Raw genomic sequence first — 21,917 nt, 5'->3', positions numbered from 1 at the left:
TATACAGCTACCTTTACTCTTTCAAAAACTGATTGCATGATTTTAAGCCGTCTATAGTTGAAGTTTCTTAATAACTGTGATTCAATTGTCGTCGCTTCAATGGCAAAATTACATTCAATCGTTCCAGATGTTTCCCAAAAGCTCTTTCTTGTCTTTCGGCCCGTTCCTTGTCTAATTGTAATTTATATCAATAAAATATAACGTGAAAATAGCGCTTAACGTAATTTATATACGTACTTAACGCAGATTTAACGTGCCATTTTTAGTCCACACCATTGCGTGAAGAAGGACTCTTCCTTCTGCGTGTGGGTTTTGAATCACAAGGCAATAGAAACTCCGCATTATTCTAAGCAGTCGAATGATATTTTTGCAAATTGAGATATTAACACTCGAGCAAGGTGGCATCAGTTTAACGCGACGCTCAGACGACAAACTGTTTCCCACAAAATGCTGTAAAACTTATGCTATCGTAACAGTATTTAGGGTTCAAGAATTAGTCTTGCTGACGTCGTCTTAATCCCACAGAAAATTTCGTAGCTTTCTCTAAGCACTGTTCCATATCTTGGAACTTCGCTCCTAAGGCCTCTTTTTCTGCTAATTGTGAAGGTTTCTCGAGTTGTAAATTTCTTGTAATCATCTGATACCGTAGTTGCTCTCATCAGTTTAGTATCAGAGTAGTAATCTCCTCTGATACTAATCTTCTGAGTATAGTGTTGTGCAAATTTTGCATATGACCAGCTGCGTGAGAAAAGGAAGCATTAATTAATTGCCTAAAATTGAAGATTCTAGTCCCATGTTTGATCTAGTCCCTTTGGATGAACAGCAATGCGATTCTGACATTCCCTATAAACAGGATCCAAAGTTTAATGGTTCGGAAAAGGTCACCGTCTTAATTTTGAGATTTCCTCGATATCGTTTCTGTCTTGGAGCTTCATTTTCTAGTAAATGTTGCGCATTGATTTCCTCATCCGGACATTTTTGAATCAGATCGAAGATCCTATATTTTGTCAAGCACGCGCGGTAATTAAATGTATATTTGATAGCCTCGAGTGATAACACACTAGAAAATTGGTTTAAATAGTAAATCTGTTAGAACACAACTTTTTGCTTTAAACAGTTTCTATAAGGCTAACGATCAAGAAAAAGGTGAGAGCGTTTCGACCTCACATCACGGCTATACAACAATGTAGGAATAACTAGAGAATGATTTTTTGCATCGGAATATTTTCCGGAAAATTTTCTGAAAAATTTTCGGTTACAAAATTTTCCGGAAAATTTTCATCACTGGTGAAACCCTCGTCTTATTAAAGGGAGAAAATAACTTTACCGGACACCTCGAAAAAGAACCCTCTAGATTGTTAGCACGCCTGGTGCACCCTAAACTACTAATTAAAAATCGAATATCCCCGTCCATCCTCAAAACCTTGTCTTTAATAAATGCATCACTTAGAGATCTCTTTCGTCCCTGATTAATATCTCTTTTGACACAATGTAAGAACCATTACAATGAAGTCAAGTGACATCTCTGCTAACGTTCACATTTTAAGGTAATTTATAACGTCGCAGATGCATATTACAGAAAACTTCACCATCTCAGAAATGAATGCACTATCTCAAGTAACCCATCAGCTTATTTTATCGTTTTAACGCGTTTTCTTTATACTAGTTTTCCTAAAAGAATACCTTAAAAGCTCACTGTGATAATTATCTTTTTTCAACTAAAGACTTCTTGTTCATCACGTCACTAGGTGTAAACTCGAATTTTTCGAATTTGCAAGTTTTAAGGTCTATATAAGCTGCCGTACTTTCCCATTGCAATTCACCCGTTGTCATCGGTTGTACTGCATGCAAAGTGAATCCTCTCGTTCTAATGTATGTATCATGGCGGATCTTGACATGTACTGCTATTATCTCAGTAAGGACAAAGGGACTAGATCGAATAGGGGACTACAAACTTCATTTGTAGGTTATTGAATTAATTCTCCCGTTTCTCACGCAGCTGGTCATCTCTTGTATACAAAATTTGCACATCACTATACTGAGCCGATGCAAGCGTTGGAGACAACTACGCCATTAGATGATTACAAGAAATTAACAATTCAAGGAATCTTCACAATTTGCAGAGAAAGAGGCCTTCTGGAGCGAAATTACAAGTGATCTGATTGCCGAACAGTGCTTAATGAGGCCACGATATTTTTGTGGGGATTAACTCATTCTCAGACACTACACTAGCAAGATTAATCATTCATTCCTAAATCCTGTTACGTTAACTGATGTTTTACAATGCTTTTGTGGGAAACATTTTGTTATCTGAATGGCACGTAGAGCTAATGAAATCTTCGATATGTGATGATATCTGAATACACAAGAATGTCAATTCGAAGGTGGTGAATATTGCATAGTGTCTGTTGTTTTGTTTTTAAAACGCACACGTAGAAGGGAGGGTCCTTCTAAACGCAATTGTGTGGACTAAATATGGCAACTCTAATCTGCGTTAATTACGTATATAAATTATGTTAAGCGCTCTTTACATCTTATGTTTTAAGAATATAAGTTACAATTAGACACGGAAAGTGCCGAAAGACAAGAAAGAGCTTTCGGAAAAATCTGCAACGATCGAATTCAGTTCTTCTATTGAACACACGACAACTCAATCGCAGCACTTGAGAAACATGGAGATTAATTATAGGAGGCTTAAAAAGATGCAAACATAAGCTGTATATGGACAAGTGTAGCTGTATAGGTAGCTGTATATGGGAGCAAAAGGTAGCTGTATATGGACAAGTGTAATGGAAGAAACTACAAACGGGAAATCTGTAGCTGTTGATGGGTCTGATTAGATGGGTTTTTAGAATCTTGGTAGAAAGCTTCATGAGCAGTTCCTGATTCACTTAAGCCCACATACAAGCAGAGGTGAAAGGTAATCATTGAATTTAAAGAAACTCTTGAGTCTCTAAAAGACTGCTATCACTTTTTTCATTTTGCAACAGGCCTCACAAGAGAATCGAGCCCAGCCTTGAAGATCCTTCAAAAAGAAAAAGAACTGTCCAAGTTAGTGAGAGTCTTCAACCAACCAAATCTCAATCCTGACAAAATGATCAAGATTAGACACTTCTTAATCGCCTGTATGGAGAAGAAACAAGTCCCTTCTCGTATAAGCCACATCAGATATAACAAGTAAGTAGTTACAAAGCATCAATATGGCCACTTTCCCCCTACTAACACGGCAGCTGTGCAGCATTCATTCGGAAGTACCTCCAAGTCCACGAGCGAAGTGGTCTAAGTATGAACCCAATCGAATAAGGAGGAGGCGAATTATGGGACCCACACAGATACCATCAGCTCCAGCCGGATAAACTTACTTCTCTGTAGATAAAAAGTTACTCATAGATAAGAGTGCTAACGAGCCAGATGTGTTTATAAAAGAGAAGACATGAAGTATTCAATCTTTTGTGCCTTCTGCCATGGTAGTCCATACACAAATGCCAGATCGCAAGAATATCTTATATAGGTGATGACGAGCAACACCTGTAGAAAAGAAAAATGTTAATGATAACGGCTTAATTTTTAATTCACTCACATGATTATCTTGTAATAACGTCCCCATTTATAGACCTAAAAAAATGGACATGAACACGATGTTCGTGTAACTTTAAATGAAGGTATAAAGAAAAGGTATAAAACATGGAGGTGGTTTTTTATTCATTTTACATGCTTTGCAGGTGGTTTTTTAAACTGTTCACGAACAGCTTTGGTACCCGAAGAAAAACGGAACAGTAGCAAGACACATTTAATTTATTCAACTAAACTAATTCATTTAGATATCAAATTCGAATACAAAAGAGCGTTTCAATGATGGGCAAGATGATGGACCACTTGCGATAGGGCAGGCATTCCTGAGCTGCTGAAACTATTTGTAATATGTATCTCCAACGTTAGAGAACATCTTAAAATGAGAACATTTCAAAGATGCAACTTGACTTCACTGTAATTGTATTCTACATTGATTAAAAAATATAATAATCAGAGATGTGAGCGATCTCTAAGTGAGGCGGTGATTAAAAAAATATTTTTGAGGATGGACGGCGTTGTTCGATTTTTAATTTTACTTTAGGTTTCAACAGGCAAAAAAGTTGTGTTCTTACGGACATATAATATAAACAAAGTGTCCAGTGTTTTAACACTCGAGGCTATAAATATACATTTAATTACCGTTCGTACTGCTCACAGAATCTTAAACCCAGAGTTGTGTAGAATACACTAGCTTCCGCTCTATCATTATTAATATTTTCCCGATTGTATCCTGTAAAACTTTCTATCGAACCTACTATATTCTAACCTCCGAAAGAGCCTTACTTTGTGTCTGAGACCACAAAGCAACCAACCTGTAGGCTAATCAAATAACCTTTTCATATAAACAAACGGTATGCTTTGATTGTAAACTATGTGCCACACATTTCATAAGTAGAAAAATTCTATCATTTCAGAAATCTCGATGAAAATTCTCCATATTCAATTCCCGAATGAAATAGTAATCTGATATGACGGTTGCCTTGTCTCGATAAGAATATCGTATCACACTTCGTAATATTGAAATCCTTAGTCCTCTAATGCTATATACTCATGTTGATGGTGTGTTAATCCCGTCTCACACGGAAAATTTAATCAAATCTACACTTGCATGTCGCCTGTCGATTTCTGTTTTTCAAACAACGTTTGGATAACTATTCATTTTGTGAAAGCTGCGATACAACGATTGTGGATTGGTGAGATACACACAACTCCTTTTGATATAACCAGTGTAGCCCTACTGCATATCTCCAATAATTCAACATCAAATACCAATACTATATATTCTACTCATCTGCATACAATATTTAAGTGCAAAAAAAGTTGACAAAGTACATCTGTTATGACTTTACTAAATCAACCATTATACTTTAAAACTGTGCAAATGGTACACGTAGCTGAGGAAATTTCTGAACCCCTCAGGAAGTCTACACTTAAGTAATTTCTAGGCACGATTAGATCCATTATGTAAGGAAATGGTATAGAAGAACTTTGAGGTATCCTGTACGCTAAGACAATACAAGTGAGAATGCAGAATGGCCAAAACGTATAAGCATGAACCCAATCGACTGAGTTTAATGTATACGAATTGCAGGACCCACACAAAAGCCATCAGCTCCAGCCGGAGAAACTTAATTACCTGTAGATAAAAAGTGACTGCAAGATAGGATTGTGAACGAGCCACATGTTAGTATAAAAGAGCCGATATGAAGTATTCAATGTTTTGTGTATTCTGACAAGAGATTTCATGTAGAAATGGCAGATCGGAAGATAATCTGATACAGATGTGGACAAAAAAAAGCTGCAGAAAACCAATATGTCACTCACCGCAGTCGAACTGACATTCTTGTGTATTCAGAAATAATCACATATGGAAGGTGGCATTAGCTCTACGTGCCACTAAGATGACAAATGTTTCCCACAAAAGTCCTGTAGAACTTCAGTTATCGTAACGGTATATAGAAATGAATGATTAATCTACCTAGCGTAGTGTCTGACCTTGAGTTAATCACCCAGAAAATTTCCTGGCCGCATTATCACCGTTCGATAATCATATCCCTTTTACTTCGCACCGGAAGGCCTCCTTTTCTGAGACTTGTGAAAGTAAATTGAATTGTTAATTTCTTGTAATCATCTTATACCGTAGTTGCCTCCAAGGCATCCATCTGGTGAGTATAGTGATGTGCAAATTTTGCATACAAGAGATGACCAACTGCGTGAGAAATGGAAGAATTAATCTAATAGCCTACAAATGAAGCTTCTAGTCCCCTGTACGATCTACTTCCTTTGTCCCTACTGAGATAATAGCAGTAGATATCGAGATCCGCCATGATACTTGCCTTAGAGTGATGGGAATCAGTTTGAAAGCAATAGAAACGACGACTTCGGGTGGATTGAAATGGGAAAGCACGGGAGCATATATTGTCCTTAGGATTGCAAATTCGAAATATTCTAGTTTACACCCAGTGACGTGATGAACAAGAAGTCTTTAACTGAGAAAAGAAAATTATCACAGTGAGCTTATAAGGTATTGTTTTCGTAAGACTAATAAAGAGAAAGCGCGTAAAAATGATAAACAAGCTGATGGATCACATGAGATACAGCTGGCATCCCTGAGATGGTGAAGCTTTTTGTAATATGCATCTTCGACTTTAGAAATTACCTTAAAATGAGAACGTTATCAGGGATGTCACTTGACCTGATTGTAATAGTTTCTACATCGTCTGAAAAGATATATTAATCAGGGACGAAAGCGATCTCTAAGTGATGCCTTTATTAAAGAAATAATTTTGACGATGGACGGGGATATTCAATTTTTAATTAGTTTTTTAGGGACAACAAGCGTGCTAATAATTCGAGGGTTCCCTTTCGAGGTGTCCGGTCAATCTAAACGGCATCTACGTTCCTTCTTGTAATGCTGCGAAATTTAGAAGTTAGCAGTGAACATCGACATGTATTAGTTAATTCCTATTGACTTACAGCTAGTAAAGGAATCAACACCGAATCGGAGGCCGCAAGATCTTGTGTTCTTTAACTAGGCCATAAAAAGGAAGCCGTAGTCACTTAACTCACATTATACAATGGCGTACCATTTAAAAAATCTTGGATTTAGTTCTCCCTTTAATAAGACGAGTGTATCAAACACGTATAGCTTCCGGAACTTACAGTGGATTGTTTTAGGTGGGCCCTTGGGATTAAAAAATGTTGTGATACCATATGTAAAAAACATAAGTATTAATTTATCAATGATAATCAAGCAATAGCTATACTTCCCGTTTATATGCTACTACAATACTCTTTGAGAGTGCTTGTTGCTGAAGAAATCTACATTAGCCTGATAAAAACTGTTTAATCCAAAGAATGGCGTTCTTACGGATAAATTACTCAACCCTCGAAGCTAACAAATATGCATTTAGTTAGCATCAAATATGCTCATTACGGAATACAGTAGGTAGCATACACTAGGTCACGGTCTATCATTAATTCCGATTGTATTTGTCAAACAAACTTTGGATAGCTATTCATATTATGAAAGCTTCGCCAAAACCATTGTTGATTGTGAGATACACAAGGAGCAAAATGTAGCCGTATATGGACAGCAGTAATGGAAACATTACAAACGGGCAATCTGTAGCTGTTGTTTGGCCTAGTTCAGATCTTTTAAAAATCTTGCTATAAGACATCTTGAGAAGTTCCTGACTCTCTTATGGCCATATACAAGCAGAACTGAAAGGAAATGCTATGAAATCATTAAATTAAGAGAATCTCTGGCGTTATTAAAAGAATGCTTTTACTTTTTTCATGATGGAACAGGCTGTAACACGACTTTTATTATACTCACAAGAAACAGTTTTCAGCCTACAAGATTCTTAAAATAGAAAATGAATATTGCAAGTTAGAGTCTTCAAACAACCATATCTCAATCCTGACAAAATGGTTATAATTAGACATATTTGCGTTTATGGAGAAGGAAACATATCCTCTTTGGCATAAGCATTTATCAGGTATAAAAAGAACATACGAAACTGCAATATGGCCAATTTCCCCCCTGCTAACACGGCAGCTGTGGAGCAACCAACTCGGAAGTACTTCAATGTCCGGGAGCGATATGGTCTAAGCATGAACCGAATCGAATAAGGTTGGTGTGTCAAAGAGGATATGCAAATTCCAGGACCCGCACAGCTACCATCAGCTCCAGCCGGATAAGCTTACTTACCTGTAGATAAAAAGTGACTGCAAGATAGGATTGTGAACGGGCCACATGTTAGTGAAAAGAGCCGATTGAAGTATTCAAGGTTTTGTGCATTCTGCCAAAGGAGTTCATGTACTAATGGCAGATCTGTGGACAATCAGATATAGATGATGACGGACAACAGCTGTAGAAAACCAATGTGTCATTGACAACGAATTAATTCTTGATTCAATTAATTATGATTATTATTTTGTCCACGCCTTATAGAAAAAACAAAATGGACACGAAGACAATCTTGATGTAAATTTCAATGGAGCTATAAAGATAAAGTATAAAACAAGAAGGTGGTTTATGATCTAATTAAATTTTTTTGGAATCCATTAACACGAACGGCTTTGGTACCCGATGAGAAAACGAAACCGTTGCAGGACACATTTATTTTAACGAGCTAAACTAATTCATTTGGATATCACATTCGAGTACTAGAGTATAATTCAATTGTACGTTGATAACATTTGTTTAATATCTGATTGTTTATTTGTTAAGATGTTCAACAGCAGATTATTGACTCCAAAAATTCTGCCATCTGCATGGACACTTAAAATTGTGTAACAACCGTTTACTTTTCGACTCCTACAAAGAAGCAAAGTTTATCACTCTTAATAAAAAACGATGTTTGTATATTCCGCACATGCAAACACTCCATGCACATTTTTATCCAAGCCTTGGTCGTAAGAATACAATATACTCGATTCCCGACATGATATCGGAAAGTCATGTATGTTTTCCGATTCACAAAAGCATCGATGTTTAGCTCTAATATACGTCGATTCCAGTTGGTTTCAACTTATTGCCCTAGGTATAAGCGACATAATGATAATTAATACTTTGTGTTTAGCACCTTCTTCCTTTGCGGCTGTACCAAGCTGCTTTTCAGACAGAAACGCACGAAGCTAACCAATATTGCTTAACAGTTATATTACACTTATGGTCGTAAGCTTGTAAAGGATTCACATGCAGGAGATTGGCCTGAATCTCTAGTATGTGATCCTTAGATAATTAGCTACCTTGTAGAAAAAGGCCCGCTTCTCTTGGTTTTTGAGACAAGTCCTGCCGTTGAATTACTAAAGCTAGCGTAGTAAAGCACTGATTCACGATACAAAGAAAATACACAGGCCTGGTAGGACAGGTTTAAAACAGAGACATTAACAAAATTATCAATTGATGAATTTTTTTTTACTTTGGTTATTATGGGATAGTTTTAGTTAAGTACACCTGAAAGATTTAAAACTTCCTAGCCTCACTTAACACATCTTGGACCACAAGCCTTTAACTTCCCCTCTTGGGAATAGTTTTCGAGTCACGCTGCCCGAAGAAAGTGAAACAGACTGGGAATAACCTCCGATTAGACTGAAAGTTAAACTTGGGTGTATAAAAATTTTCGAAGCGTCTTTTATAACCTGTCTCACTTCATCAAGATGCTATATTGATAACGCTACGTATCTCTCACTATGATCTTTAGGTATAGAAACTTAAAATCTCTCTGGCTCGCACGGCTCGTCTTCCACTACAGACTGCAATAATCGCACACTCTTATTAAGCATATTGCAGGATTAGCATTTCTCAATCATCTCAACGTTTTCTCACCGGTGAGAATATTCTGGTAAGCTTCAGTAGCAGCTTAGTGCACCAACTGTAGTTCGGATTTCTCGTTAATCTGTTGGTCCCGTCTTATATAATCACGCTGCTGAAAGGGACGTTAAACTCAAAATTAAGTCAATTCAACTCCTTTCTCTCTCACTTTCTGTGTGTGTATGTGTGTGTGTGTGCGTTTGTGTATGCAAAGTGCAGAGAACCTAAGTTCGTAGAGTACAAACATACCATTCTATTATTTAATATTTCAATTTATAAAAAGTCATGTATGTTTTCCGATTCACAAAAGCATCGATGTTTAGCTGTAAAATTTATTGATAATAAATATTGTCTTAAAGAGTTTCAAGAAGTAAAAATCTAACGATTCTCATTTCTAGAATGTTTCAAAAACTTCAATTCGTTCTTCCTTCGGAATCCACGTTTGATCTTACAATATTAGATTTCGTCAGTTTAATACGCATAAGACGGTTTTCTCATAGCTTTACTAATTTTATAGATTTACATTCTGCACATTCTGCAACATTACACATAAGTACATATAATAGAGAGAGAGAGAGAGAGAGAGAGAGAGAGAGAGAGACTTTGTAAATTTTTACTTCCCAACTTCTAATATTAGAAAATTTTCTGGTTCCCGAAATCTAATTGGAAAGTTATAATTAGTTGCTGTCTAATGTTCCTCTAAGGAATTGTAATCATAATATCAAAATCTGTTAGAATTATCTGTTCGAAAAGTTTCTTCCACTTGTTTCATCGTGATGCAAATTTTCAGATTTATGAAAATTCCTTACATTTATTTCTACAGATCAATAAAACTTTCCGATACACAAAAAGTTGTTTTACTTTTTTTTTCAAAATGAAAAGTTTTAGACTAAAAAATTTCTTCAATTTTTCCATACAAGACACAAAATATTTGGATTTATAAAACATTGTTTCAGTTGTTAATACATAGTACTGAATATTGTGTGAGCCATGAATTTATTCAGATTCTTTAAATGATCTTTCACTTTTTAATATCTTTATACATGATTTCATCAATTTTATGAATACTGACGAACTGTTACTTGAGCACTGATATTTGTTAAGAGCGGAAAAGTTTAGGGAAAAATATAGAAGACCATTTTCAACCTAACATCACGGCTAAACAAAGATGTAGGAAAGGGGGGTATGTTTTTATGACTCGGAGAATTTTCATCACTGTATAGGACAGACAATTCTTCGGTTCATGAAAAATAGTTTCACATGTTCCTACATAGTACTGAAAATGGTCTGGGCTAAGAAAATTTTCAGATTCTTTAAACGATCTTTCACTTTTTAACATTTCTATACATTATTTTAATCAATTTTATGAATACTGAGGAATTGTTACTCGATTGTTTTTTGTTAACGGAAAGTTTTCCGGAAAAGTATAGAAGAAAATTTTCCACCTCACATCACTACTATACAACGATGTAAGAAAAAAGTGTATGGATTTTTGCATCGGAATATTATCCGGAAAATTTTCTGGAAAATTTTCGGTAAAAAAATTTTCCGGAAAATTTTCATCACTATTGATACAATCGTCTTATTAAAGGGAAAAGTAAATCCACGATTTTTTTTAAATGGAACGCCATTGTATAATGTGAATTAAATAGCTCTAAAGGCACTATTGTATCGTTTTAAGACCTAGTTACATGCGGCCTCCGATTGGGTGTTGAATGCCTTTGCTAGCTGCAAGCCAAGAAGAATTTAGTAATACATGCCGATGTCCACCGCTGACTTCTAGATTTCACAACATTTTAAGAAGGAACGTCGAAGCCGTTTAGCCTTATCGGACACCTCGAAAGAGAACCCTCGAATTATTGGTACGCCTCTGGCCACCTAAAACACTAATTAAAAATCGAACACCGCGGTCCATCCTGAAAATTATTTCTTTAGTCACCGCATCACTTAGAAATCGCTCTCCTCCCTGATTAATATCTCTTTTGAGACAGTGTAAATTACTATTACATTGAAGTCTAGTGACATCACGTTAAAGATCTTAATGTTCTCATTTTAAGGTGATTTCTGGTGTTACAGATGCATATTACAAAAACCTTCACCAGCTCAGGGATGCCAGCCATATCGCAAGTGACCCATCAACTTGTCAATCATTTCAACGCGCTTTCGCTTTACTAATTTTACGAAAACAATAACTTACGAGCTCACCGTGATATTCCTTTTTTCTCTGCTAATGACTTCTTGTTTCGCACGTCACTGGGTTTCGCATATCACTCGAATATTTCGAACTGGCAAGTCCTAAGGACGATATGACCAGCCGTACCTTTCCCATTTGAATCCACCCGCACTCATGCGTTATACTCACGCAAACTGATTCCACTCCTTCTAATGCAAGCATCATGGCGGATTTTGACATCTACTGTTACTTTTTATTTTTTATCTATCTATCCTATGCTTTTTATCTAAATGCATCCTGATATCTACAATTCGTAATACCATTATTGCTGCAGAAAGCCACACCTGCAGCCTTCTAGATAAATCAAATCTTTTGCAATATCAAAGTAATGCTTCAAGATATTTTAGTCTATTACAGCGTGAGAGTTGCAATAAAAAAATCTGAATTTCACCACCCTTCTTATCAAATATTACTATGTCGGGTTGGTTGTAGTAATGCTAACTGCTTCCATTCGTTGTAACACGTACCTCAACATCTCCTCTTAGTAAAATGTTATCTGAATGTTTCGTGATGTCTACACTTGGTAATACAATGTTCTCTGAAAAGATTCTGAAGTATAGTTCTAAGCACATAACTGTTTTAAGATTTTCTTCTTAACGGCCATGGATATGTTTGCAAACAAAACTGGCCAAATGACAGTCTGATTCAGTGTTAGAGATGTGTACACTTCGTAAATCCTACTCAGCTCTGTACGTAAGTCCTAGTGAGCAGCAACGACACTAATTAAATGCATATTTGATAGCATCGAGTGATAACACACATGAGACTTTGTTTAAATAATATATCTGTAACAGCACAACTCTTTGGATTAAACAGTTTTTATCAGGCTAACGATCAAGAAAAAGGTGAGAGCGTTATGAGTGCTAAGTAAGGTTCTTCAGCAGGAAGCACTATCAAAGAGTATTATAGTTGCATATAAACGGAAAGTATAACTACTGTTTCATTATCATTAATAAAGTAATATTTTGGTGTTTTTACATTTGGTATGACAACCTTTTTCAACCTCAAGGGCCCACCTAAAACAGAGATGCTGTACGTTCCCAAAGCTAAATGTTTGTGATGCCCTCGTCTTGTTAAAGGATGAAGTAAATCCACGGTTTTTTAATTGGTACGCCTCTCTATAAGGAGTTAATTGGTCTGAAAGCACTACTGCTTCGTTTTGAAGACCGAGGTAAACAATACAAGATCCTGCGGTTTCCGATTCTGTGTTGAATTCCTTAACTGACTGTAAGCCAATAGGAATTAAGGAAAACATGCCGATGTCCACTGCTGACCGAAATTTCACAGCATTTTAAGGTGGATCTTTTAAGCCGTTTAGCCTTACAAGATGTCTCGAAAAAAAAAAAACCTCGGATTATTGTCACTCCGTTTCACCTTAAACCAAAAATTAAAAACCCCGTCCAACCTCAAAATTATTTCTTTAGTCACCGCATCACTCAAAGATCGCTTCCATCATTGATTAATATCCCTCTTAGATAATGTAGAATACTATTACAATGAAGTCAAGTGAGCTTACTGCTAATGTTCTCATTTTGAGCCTACTTCTGACGTTGCAGATCCATATTACAAAAAGCTTCAAAGGCTCATTGATGCCTAGCCTATGGCTACTGACCCATCAACTTGTCCATCTTTTTATCGCGCTTTCTCATTACTAATTTAACGAAAACAATTGAAGAAGGATAAATAAAACAGATAAGACCATGAGATAGCTACAATTAGTAATACGATTTTTTCTGCAGAAAGCCACAGCCGGCAGCCTCGCAGATAAATCTCAAATATGAAAGTGATGTTTCAACACATTTTAGTCTTTTAGAGCGTGCGAGAGGCGATTGAAAAATCTTAATCTCACGTCCCTTCCAATCATATATAGCTATGTCTGGTTGTTGTAGTGCATGCTAATTGCTTGCATTTGTTTTGATAAGGGAACAACAAGCAACTCTACATCACTTCTTAGTAAAATGTTATCTCAATGATTCGTGATGTATTGACTTGGTAATGCAATGTTCTTGGAAAACAGTCAGAAATATAGATCTAAGCACATATATGTGTGATTCGATATTCTTCTAGCCATTGTTACCAGCTCTTAGCTGGACTGTCCAGGGAATGTACTCTGTGCAGTTTGCCATGATATTTCGCAATATGCAGCCAACTATGAAGAATTCTTCAGTCGACTTGGTGCTTCTATTTTTGTAAAGGAATTTACTTGGTGATCTAGGGTGTCTCTGGTCAACGGCCATGGATATGCTCGCGAACATACCAGTCCAAATGAAAGTTTGGTTCAGTGTTAGAAAAGTTTACACATCGTAAGGCTCAACTGCTGCCGATTAATGGGGTACATTTTGTGGAGTAGCTTTCTGCTCTTGAGAAGATACCTATGAGTCGGTGGAGAGTACACGCTAGCTCCATTCACGTAATCGAGATGAGGTAGATTTGAATTTAATAAATATGATTACTGGAGGTCTTTTTGTTGATCATTCCGTCTCTGATATGAAAAGTGTCGAAAAGTATTGAAACAGTTGGTGCATTAGTCTGCTACTGAAGCTTACCAGAAATTTACTTGCCGGTGAGGAAACGTTGAGAAGATTGAGAAATCATAATTCTTCAATAAGCTTAATAAGAGTGTGCGATTATGGCAGACGTAGTGCAAGATGAACCGTGCGAGCCAGAGACATTTTAAGGATGTATAACCTAAAGATCAGAGTGAGAAATTCGTAGCATTATAAATATAGCATCTTGAAGAAATGAGTCAGGTAATGAAAGACGCCTCAATAATTTTTATAGACGCAACTTTAACTTTCAAGCTAATCAAAAGTTAATCGGAGTCTCTTTTACTTTCTTTGGGCAGCGAGACTAAGTTCTCGAATACAGTTCCCAAGAGAGGAAATTCGTGGCTTCTGGTCCAAGATGTGGGAAGTGTGCCTAGGCAGTTTTATATCTTTAAGGTGTACTTAACTGAAAATCTCCTAAAGCAACCTAAGTAAAAAAAAAAAAAATAAATAAAATCTGTCAGTTGATAATTTTGCTGATGTCTCTGTTCTAAGCCTGTTGTACCAGGCATGTACATATTTTTTGTATTGCGAATCAGTGCTTTACAACACTAGCTTTAGTAATTCATCGCCAGGACTTGTCTCACAGGCCGAGAGAAGCGGGACTGGTTCTAAAAGGTAATCACGATCCAATTACCTAATGATCAACTAATAGTGTTTGAGGCCAATAAAATGCATATGAATCCTTTACCAACTTACGACTATAAGTGTAATATAACTGTTACGGAAAGTTGCTATGCTTTGTGGGCTTCTGTCTGGCAAGCAGCCTGGTAGAGTCGCAAAGGAACAACTGCTGATAAATAAGGATTGATTATCCTTATGTCGCTTATACCTAGGGCAATAAGGTGAAACCAACTGGAATCGTCGTCTATTAGAGCTTTCATTCTTACGACCCCGTCTTGGATAAAAATGTACATGGAGTGTTTGCATGTACGGAATATCCAAAAATCGTTCTTTATTAAGAGTGTTAAACTTTGCTTCTTTGCAGGAAAGACGAAAAGTAAACGGTAGTTACAAAATTTTAAGTGTCCTTCCAGATGGCAGGATCTTTGGAGTCAATTATCTGCTGTAAAACATCTTAACAGATAAACGATCAAACGAGAGACAAAGGTTATCAACTCATAATTGAATGTTTTGTAGTACGCGAATGTGATATCTAAACGAATTGGTTAAGCTCGTTGAATTAAATGTGTCCTGCTACGGTTTTGTTTTCTCGTCGGGTATCAAAGCCGCACCTTTTAAAAGATTCCAAAATATGTAAAAACAACAACAAAAACAAAAAAAAAATACATTTTTATGTTTCATATCTTGCCTTTATACCTTCATTTACAGATACATCAAGATCGTCTTCATGTCCATTTAGTTAGATCTATATGGCGGTAACGTTATTACAAAATAATAATCTTAATGATTGGATCAATAATTAAGCCGTTGTCAATGACATATTTGTTTTCTACAGCTGTTTTTCGTCATTATCTAAAAGATTCTCTTCCGATCTACCATTTGTACAGCCAGCGACAGTAGAAAATGGAGGTTGGATACATAAGAAATGATAGCTTTTTCCAGTATCAGAATAGTATCACTCGATGTCTGATAGTTGGACAACCAACATGACAGCAAATACGTGCCCGAAAACATAACATGCCAGGATATTTCTCCACTCGGAGGAAAAAGTATTACTATCTGAGAGCATCATTTAGAGAAACAACCAGGAGATAAATCTGCAGAAATTCCATTCACATTAAGTTGAAAGAGATAGGAATTAATGCAAAGAAAACGAAAAGAATAATACGCTTCATGCAGAAACCGAAAAAGTACGGATAGCTAAACAAAATGAGAAAAGAAGGAAAGAGCAAAAGATATGGGAATAAATTAAATTTTAACACTTAAGGATAAACATTTTCCGTCTTTCCCGCTGCCCCCATCTTGGGTTTTCTTCCTTCATAGGATAAATCTCTTTCAGTATCAAACGCGAACATCATTTAGTGTTGAATTCCTTGAAAAAAAAAATTAACTCAGTTTAGGCCGAGACTCGAACCCCAGACCCTTAGAATGACAGTCTCACGCGGTACCCATTTACCTACACAGGCTCTATCTACTACGTTTATAAATCTGCTATTACCCGCGCTGTTATCAAACGTGTTAAATGAGCCATTGTCGGTGAGCCACCCAAGTTCCATTTGAAGTTTAAATTTTATTTACCTCACTTAGCCATCTATGTGTAGCAGTCCTCCTTACTTTCATAAAAAGCATTTGTTCTGTAGATTAAAATCAAGAATGAATTAATCTGTACTCTTGTGAGCTTACTGGTGCACCAACATATCTATCTATCTATCTATCTATCTATCTATCTATCTATCTATCTATCTATCTATCTATCTATCTATCTATCTATCTATCTATCTATCTATCTATCTATCTATCTATATCTATCTATCTATCTATCTATCTATCTATCTATCCATCTATATATATATAGGGTGAGCCATTTTAATCAATCCACGGAAATATCTAAAAAATGATAAAACATAGAAGAAATGTTTGAAGTACACGTTATATATTGCTAAGGGGGAAAACCAATTCCGTCAAAAGTACCCCTCTCCGCCGCCCGTAAATGGGGGTAACGGAGGGTAACTCTGAAATGTCAAATGGGAACATGAGTCGAGTAATACCTCGTTCGAAAGGTCTTGGAAAACTAAGTAACGCTGTACTAAAAGATGTTTCATATGGAGCACCAGTTTCAAAATGGCCGCCATGATATAGTTCGGAAACTCCAGTGCCCGCAGTATGAAAACCATGGAAGGTAAATGAAAAATTGAAATGAAATCTTTGAGTTTTACGTCCCACGATTATGCCGATTAGGCTAAAGGAGACGGTGATTATGAGAAATGAATGAAATGGTGGAATGAAGAAAGTGGGAGGAAACGGGAGAACCCCGAGAAAATCCACGCACACGGTGTTTGTCCACCACTAAGTTCACTTCACACTAAGCTGAGATCGAACTAAGGACGCCATGCATTAGAGGTGAACGCTCTACCACTGAGCCACCGCGGCCCGACCAAGGATAGATGCAGTTACGAAGAAGAGACCTTATCAAATTATAAAACAGCTTTCCCAGGGGAGAGAAAAGTTTTAAAATTTCCTTCTTGCGCTTCAACCTATGATTGAAGTAAGGAAGATTATTATTATTATTATTATTATTATTATTATTATTATTATTATTATTATTATTATTATTATTATTATTATTATTATTTTATCGAGAATGTACTTCTGGGTTTCCTCCTAAAAAATACACACAATATTTCCAACTATAGTTATCCTACTTTTTACAAATTTGTCTAATTCAATATTGGTTTAAATAGTAGTAGTTTTCAAGCTACATATATGAGTTCTTTGACTAACTGAATAGTGCACGCCCCTTCTGGCTCACTCGCCACTATTTAACATTAAATTTCAGATGCCTCGATATATTTGCGTAAGTTTATTATTTTTAAAATAAACATTACGTAAAAGGTCTATTCAAATTGATATCAAGTTTTTCTGACATTTGTATATTACGCATACCTTTCTTCATTTGCATTACTCACATTACCCCACAGAACGAACAAAGTTTAGCGTTCTCGTTTGCACTTCTCTTACAATAATAAGCAAATATACGAGGAACAAATTTACCATTATTGACGATGCAGAGGGGAGGAGATTTTCTGGACTAGGAAGGAATGTGTGCGGGTACAGAGCAGAGATCTGCACGGGTCGGAATTTTCAGCCTGGGCCCGGCCCGTGAATTTACAATGTGAGGCCCGACCCGAGTCCGAAATATGTCTTAGCATTTAGGCCCGAGCCCGGACTGGGCTCCGTGATAATCAAATGAGCCCGAAATAAGCCCGAATCACAGAAACTTAATTATTAATTCAAGATTGTATTTTTATTTACAGCAATTCGAGGTTTGATTTTGCAGTTGTGTTTTAAAAGTCCTTCAGAAAGAACGGTGCAATTTGTGTTTTACATTATATTTACAAACTTAGGCCCGAAAAAGTCCAAGAAATATGGTTGTATATTTAAAAATTCACAGCCCGAACCCAGGGGCGTCATTTAGGGGGGCAGGGAGGGGCATTTGCCCCCCTGAGTTTGAGATTTATATAGATTTTATCAATAGAATAGTAGTAAGTCAGTGAAAAACGCGAAATTCTACATATATCAAGGGGTCTTTCCCCCCAAGCCAAATCTGAAATGACGCTACTGCCCGAACCCCTCCCAGGCCCGAAGTGATACATGCTTTGTAGGCCCGAGCACGTGCAGTCCTCTAGTGCAGAGGCGTTTCAAGTGGTGGGCGACTGCCCACGGACTTGCATCTTTAGGGACCTCGCAAAGACCAACGAGCCTAAATCGATTTGGCTCTCACTTTTGTCGATGCAACAATAGAAACAAGTATGAATTCGGACTTACTTACAGAAAAACAATACATAAGGCTTCAAACTAACTTTTCATCTATTCGTATATATTAGATGGCTAACATACGCGACAGGCGGCGGGTTTATTTTAAGATTGCAATAATGAATGTGTATAAGTCTTTATCGTTGGGATAAATTGTTTTCGATAAATTTTATTATAATTAGCAATTTTTAAAAAAGGGGCAGAAAAAGGGGGCAGGAAGGACTCGTAAACCTTACTCGCCTTGATGTGCAGATGGTATGGTCAAAATCAATACTGGATAGTGAAAGTGTAAGTGTAAAGGCTAATATGGAACAGAGGAACAAAAGAGAACTTCTTCAGAAGGGAATTGGGAGGGGAGGGGAGGAGAGTACAATGCTGTGACACTTGAAATGCGTCTTGATCTGTATACTTCAAGAAACTTTTCTTATTAGATTACGCAATTTCTAGTTTCTTACTCCGATTACTCAAAGTATTCAAATGTTCTCGGAGGGAGTGACCGCCCCTCCCTTTAATCCGTCCGTGGTGTCATTCAGTTTTGCTTTTTGCTACTAATTCAAAATGATTTCCGAAACAAGTTGTCTTCTTGTGACTGCAGGGGGTGGAAGAAACAAACAAACCGTGAAAGGAAGAAAGAAGTGGTTTTGGGCTCTTCCAGTCCAGACCATTCTAACCACTGAGAAGTGAGAATCACATTAAAAGCAGCTAGAACAGATGGTCAGCCCTCTCCCCTCTGCAGCATACTTTTTATTCTCTGTTGCCAAACTTACTGAAGAATATATTGCAATTAATCTAACGCATGTAACGTAAATTGGAAACCGTGGTTGGATTTATATGGGTCTAGTGTATTTGTATTAAACATTTCAAGTCATTACCTGCAATACTTTGTTAGAAATTACCATATTAAAATTTACATGTTTTCAAATGGGAACTTAGAAACATAAGCGAAGAGGTAGAAGATCCCTTAATAGGTGAATAGAAGGGACCCGAACCCACAACGTCAGGACCCCATTCCTTGAGCTTCGTGGCCTGGGCCAGACTTTTGACATTACTACTGCACTCAGGGGCAGTGGTTAGGGATGGGCACGAGCGAGTTCGAGCGAGTTTTTTTTTTAAACTTGATTCGACTCGAAACAGACTTCTTTTAGCTCGACTCGAGAACTCGACTCGACTCAGGGGACCCGGACCTTTCCAACGCTACCACTCGCGTCCAGCAACTCCATGTCTAACATGGTCGTCCTGACGTAGGAGAATCGACTCCATGCTTTTTTCATAATTATTCTCCAAATGGATTTGTATACAAGGTAGTTTGGCAAGTTTAGCAGCAGGTCTAAAATACGCCTCTTGAGAGTGACTCTTATTTGTTAAAGAATACATAACGATCGCTTTTGGCTGTCTAAGCGGCTTGGTAAAAAAAAAAAAAAAAAACAGCGTAGCATAACAACAAAAAGGTGTTTCTCTTATATGTTAAAAATAAAAGCACATAAAGTAAAGTCAAATCTTGGTAAGGTGAGTATCGGGGGACGCCGAATTCTACTTTGCCCCGGGCAACGAAATTTCTAGCTACGGCTCTGACCTCCAACACATCGGCCTTTCAGAGTCTCATCCCTTACCTACAACAACGAAGTTTGATTAACCTGTTATACAAAACGTTTGGAAAGAACCTGTGAGTCTGACTTATTGATAGCTATGCAATATATTGACAGAGTGCTAGTCTTCAGTTTAGCGACGAAGTTGCCCTTAGGCGAATATCATGTTGCTCTCTACTTTTGTCTGTGCCTTGTAAATCGTAACATTGTGTTTAAAGGCAAACAGAAACAATTTCAGCTGTTTAGTTGTTTGTAGAACAACTTGATAAGACGTTTGTGTCTTTTACACAAATACTTTTTGCCAGATTGCTGTTTAAAGCCTTTTTGCATTATACACTATAAAACAACATATCCAGATTCAGAGAAATACACAGAAAGTTTAAAGAAGGGTGAAAAATATCTTTATTATTCAGATGCTTTATTATTATTATTATTATTATTATTATTATTATTATTATTATTATTATTATTATTATTATTATTATTATTATTATTATTATTTTCTTGAGTACAGAGATACAAAGAACAAGAGCTCTGTCACCAATAACATGGAAGCGAAAATGACTACGAATTGGACAGAATAGATCAATGTATTTAATTTCGGGGAGAGGCTATAGGGCAGACACGGATCCAGGGAGCGATCGGGGCAATCGCTCCCCTCCCACGGAAGAGGAAGCTTTCTTATTTTATATGTAAATAAAACCCATCCCAAAATTTGGAGCTCTTAAAACGAGCTAAGTAGTAGTATTACAATCCACCCCCACCCCCAGAAGTCCGTTCTGGATCCGCCCCTGCTACAGGGGTACTTTAGGGTTCACTGTTTTTCCTTGCAATCCACGCTCATTGCTGGATAAGTATTATATTTTATTATATTATTTGTCAAATTGAGCGAAATTGTTTTACCACAGCGGCAAATTCAACAATTAGGTTTAGGAAAAACAACTCATTGGTTCAAACACACACAGAAAGACAGAGTCCATTTGTTCGGGATGTTTTTTGAGGTTCGCGGCGTCTCCCAAGAAGAAATCTTGCTAAAACATATGTTGTTTTTAACAAGGAACGTAAATGGGTATCAGGTATATCAGTACTTCAAATGAAAAGCAAAAAGAAAAGACAGACAAAGATGAGTGTAATTTCGTATACTGTCTTTTTGGCATTGAATAATACCGTTACTGTTTTACTGATCTACTGTACGCACTTCTGCGTTTTACTAACCAAGCCACAATCATGCTATATATACCATATATCGGCTAGGTCCAATCTGATACCAATGCACCTTTTCTTCAAGGAACATTTTTTTTTATTATTACACGCTCAGAAACAAGGATAATCACCCAAAACCTGAGAAGATCTGAAGAATGACCCAGTAACAATAAACTGACAAAGAGAAGGAAAGACAAAAGTGGAAAACTATTGTAATCCAAAGTCGAGGCATTTTTTCTTGCAATAACCGACCCTTCAAGTCGGGGGAAGTTTCTTGAAATAATAGTAATATATTTTTAACTTGCTCCTTATTTTAGCTTACGTAGTAATTTAAGACACAAAGATGTATCGCAATTTGCAATACATTTTTCAATTTGCAGTGCAAACATGTAAATGCAATGTTGCATTTCCATGTTTGCACTTCATTGCATTCCCATTTGCACTGCAAACTGCGATGCGAGATTCCTGACCAGTTGTTCTTTCAGAAAAAATTGTTCAGGGTGGGGGAAGGGGCACTG

This window comes from Thermobia domestica, chromosome 7 (genome assembly GCF_964235325.1).
Source record: "Thermobia domestica chromosome 7, izTheDome1.hap1.1, whole genome shotgun sequence".
Classification (NCBI taxonomy): domain Eukaryota; kingdom Metazoa; phylum Arthropoda; class Insecta; order Zygentoma; family Lepismatidae; genus Thermobia; species Thermobia domestica.
The sequence above is the reverse complement of the archived record's forward strand: the minus strand, read 5'-3'. Positions refer to the sequence as shown.